At 72.0% G+C, this 3,951-nt stretch overlaps 1 non-coding gene across 1 annotated transcript; it reads left to right on the top strand.

Moving 5' to 3' along the window:
* Positions 1 to 2,858: 2,858 nt before the first annotated feature.
* On the top strand, positions 2,859 to 3,011 carry LOC117310077 (5.8S ribosomal RNA). The gene has a single exon (XR_004524334.1). It is a non-coding gene; the product is annotated as a 5.8S ribosomal RNA (ribosomal RNA).
* Positions 3,012 to 3,951: the final 940 nt, after the last annotated feature.

Genomic DNA, 3,951 nt, shown 5'->3' with positions numbered 1-3,951 from the left:
TATTGAAAAAATTAGAGTGTTCAAAGCAGGCCCGAGCCGCCTGGATACGCAGCTAGGAATAATGGAATAGGACCGCGGTTCTATTGTGGTTTTCGGAACTGAGGCCATGATTAAGAGGGACGGCCGGGGGCATTCGTTTATGCGCCGCTAGAGTGAAATTCTTGGACCGGCGCAAGACGGACAGAGCGAAAGCATTTGCCAAGAATGTTTTCATTAATCAAGAACGAAAGTCGAGGTTCGAGACGATCAGATACCGTCGTAGTTCCGACCAAACGATGCCGACTGGCGATGCGGCGGCGTTATTCCCATGAACCCGCCGGGCAGCTTCGGGAAACCAAAGTCTTTGGGTTCGGGGGAGTATGGTTGCCAAAGCTGAAACTTAAAGAATGACGGAAGGGCACCACCAGGAGTGGAGCCTGGCTTTAATTTGACTCAACACGGGAAACCTCACCGGCCGGACACGGACAGGATTGACAGATGATAGCTCTTTCTCGATTCCGTGGGGTGGTGGTGCATGGCCGTTCTTAGTTGGTGGAGCGATTTGTCTGGTTAATTCGATAACGAACGAGACTCTGGCATGCTAACTAGTGACGCGACCCCCGAGCGGTCGGCGTCCCCCAACTTCTTAGAGGACAAGTGGCGTTCAGCCACCGAGATTGAGCAAAACAGGTCTGTGATGCCCTTAGATGTCCGGGGCTGCACGCGCGCTACACTGACTGGCTCGCGTGTGCCTACCCTACGCCGGCAGGCGCGGGTAACCCGTTGAACCCCATTCGTGATGGGGATCGGGGATTGCAATTATTCCCCATGAACGAGGAATTCCCAGTAAGTGCGGGTCATAAGCTTGCGTTGATAAGCCCTGCCCTTTGTACACACCGCCCGTCGTACTACCGATTGATGGTTTAGTGAGGCCCTCGGATCGGCCCCGCCGGGGTCGGCCCACGGCCCTGGCGGAGCGCTGAGAAGACGGTCGAACTTGACTATCTAGAGGAAGTAAAAGTCGTAACAAGGTTTCCGGAGGTGAACCTGCGGAAGGATCATTAACGTGGTCCCGAGGGCGCGGCGGCCGACCCGTCGCCGCTCGCGGACGAGTCTCCCCACCCGTGCGGCGCGGGGCGGGGAAAGGAAGGGGGGAGGGGAGGCGACCGGGAGTCGGGGACCCGGCGCCGCGCGCGCGTGCGTGTGCCGTGCGCGCGGGGGGCGCGGGCGGCCCGTCGGGTCGGTCGGTCGGTGGTCCTCCGCGGTGGGGAGGAGAGCGAGAAGGGGGGTGGCCCGTAAAGGCGGGGGGGTCGGGTCGGCAGGGCGGCTCCACGCCTCCCTCGCCGCGCCCGCCCGTCTGCCCCCTCGCCACGCGCCTCCCGCCACGGGGCGACGCCGTCCCGACCTCCCGGGGTGGCCGCCCGACGCCGGCCCCCGCCACGCCGCGTACCGCGAACGTCGTGGGGCTCTCCCGGCGCGTCTCTCTCCCGCCCGACCTCCCCGCCACGTCGTCCCCTCGAGGTCTGGGTCCGAGGAGGAGGAGGGGTCCGGGGTTTGGCCGGGCCCGGCTCCCACGCGCGCCTCCGTCCCCGTGCCGGTCACGCCCAACCCCGTTCGCGACCCGCCCCACACCCCGCGCGGAGCCTCCGGTGCGTCTCGGGGTTGGGTGGCGCGGCGGTGGCGTGGCGGTGGCGGCTCCCCCTGGGGGGCCGCCCGCCCGCCCGCCCGTCGCCTTCCCGCCGCCGGCCCTGGGCCGGTTCCCCGCCGGTCGGTCGTGGGTCCTCCGCTCCGTGCCCTACGCCCCCTCGGCGGGCGCCTCTTTTACCTGTGTCCCGAGCCCCGGGACCTCGCCTCCCTCGTCGTCCGTCCGGCTCTCTCTCGCTCTCTCTCTCTCTTTCGCGCCCTCCCTCCCGTTGCGCCCCTGCCCGCGCTCGCCACCCGCTTCCCGTTCGAAGCTCCCCTTACGCCCTCGGTGGCGACAAGGGGTGCCCCGGGAAACGCGGCGCGGGCCGGGCTAGGGCCGCGGGGGCGGGCGTTTGGGGTTCAGGAGCAGAGAGGGCCGCGTCCGGCGCGAGCGTGGGGAAGGTCTCCGCCCGGTTTCGGGGACACGGGTGTGGGGGCGTTCGTCGGGCGGTGGCCGTGGTGTCTTCGTGTGGCGGTCGGCCCGGCCCCCCGGCCGGGGTCCCGCGTCACGGGCCGGTAGCGCCGAGGCCCCCGCGTGTTGCGGGCGGCCGCGGGCGGAGACGGTGTCGGTCGGTGTCGGGGCGGCGGTGAGCGTGGGGGCGCCCCGCGCCCAGCCCCACCCCCCACGCCTCGCCCGCCTCCCCCCTCTCCAGGTACCTAGCGGTCCCGGCGCGGAGGTTTAAAGACCCATGGGGGGTCGCCCGTCCGCCTGGGGTCGGGGCGGTCGGGCCGCGGGGAGTCGGGAGGCCCCTCCCTTCTCCCCCAGGCTCCGCTTCACCCCCCCCCACCACCACCGGCACCTCACCACACACGGGGCCGGGGCGCCGCGCCGCCGCGGCGCCGCCGGTCCACCCCGCCGCGGCCGTCGGGAGGGGGCTACCCGGCGGCCGTGGTGCGGGCCGGGGCCGTGCGCCGCGCGCCTGCGCGCCCCGCGTCCCCTGTGTGTGTGCGTGCGCGCGCACGGTCGGGTTGGGGGGGGCAGGTGGGAAACCCCCCGGGCGCCTGTGGGGTGTCCGAGCCCGCCCCGCCCGCGGGGTCGGTGCCGGGCGCCCCGTGGTGAAAACCCTCCGGCCCCCTCCGGTCTGCTTGTTTTCTGTCTGACTTGGCCGGCCAGAGGCAGCCCCTCCGGGGGAAGGTTCGTGCCACCGGCGGGGACCTCCCCCGCCGGAAAAACCCAGAGAAACCAAAACTCGTACGACTCTTAGCGGTGGATCACTCGGCTCGTGCGTCGATGAAGAACGCAGCTAGCTGCGAGAATTAATGTGAATTGCAGGACACATTGATCATCGACACTTCGAACGCACTTGCGGCCCCGGGTTCCTCCCGGGGCTACGCCTGTCTGAGCGTCGCTTGACGATCAATCGCCCCCCCGGGGTGTGCGTGCGCGCGCGCGCCGCCTTCCCGGGGGTGGCGCGGCTGGGGGTTTGCTCGCAGGGCCGCCGGGGCCCTCCGTCCCCCTAAGTGCAGACGCGGCGCCCCCCGTCCACGGGGGCGCGCTGCCCGCGAGCGGGAAGAGAAGGGGGGAGAGAGAGAGAGAGAGCTCGCGACGAGGCCCTGGCCGCGTGGCCTCCGCGGTCGGTCCCCCTTCGGGAAGCGCCCTCGCGCCGCAAGCGGTCTCTGGGCGCTACCCCCGGGGTGTCGGTGGGCGGGGACGGTCCCGCGCCCCTCGCGGCCGGGGCCGGCGGCGGTGGTTGGGCCGCGTCCGTTCCGCCGTCGTACGCCGCCCGCCCCCGGCGGCGTCCCGGCGAGGTCCGGCCCGCCTCCTCCGCGGGGCCCCGACCCGCGCGTCCGGGGTCCGTGCCCGCCCCCGCCGCCTCGCCTCGCCGTGTCGGGGCGGGCGTCTCGGGCCGAGGCCGAGTCGTGCGTGCGCGGCCGCGCCCCGGGGATGCGTTGCCCCGGCGGCGACCCGCGGGACGCCGCGGCGTCGCCTGCCGCCGCGCGCGTTCCCCCCGGGCTGCGGCCGCGCCGCTCGGCGCTTCGTGCACGCTCCCCGAGCCGGCCGGCGGTGGGCGCCTGTCGGTGGCGGGCGGGGGCGCACGGCGTCGTCCGTCCGTCGCTCGTGGTGGCGGGGCCGTCTCGCGGCTGCGTGGAGGCTGTGTGGCGTCGGCGGCGTGAGGGGTGGAGAGGCGGAGAGCGGAGACGGGGGGAGAGAGAGGGGAGAGCGAGAGAGGGTTGGGAGTCGGTCGGTTCGGTCGGTCGCGGAAGGAGGCGCGGGAGGGAGGGCCCGGCGGTCGGGGGGCGACCGCCGGGTTTTCTCCCCACCGCCTTGCCTTCCGCGCCGCCCGCCGC

Source organism: Tursiops truncatus, chromosome 21 (assembly GCF_011762595.2).
Source record: "Tursiops truncatus isolate mTurTru1 chromosome 21, mTurTru1.mat.Y, whole genome shotgun sequence".
Lineage (NCBI taxonomy): Eukaryota > Metazoa > Chordata > Mammalia > Artiodactyla > Delphinidae > Tursiops > Tursiops truncatus.
The sequence above is the reverse complement of the archived record's forward strand: the minus strand, read 5'-3'. Positions and strand labels throughout refer to the sequence as shown.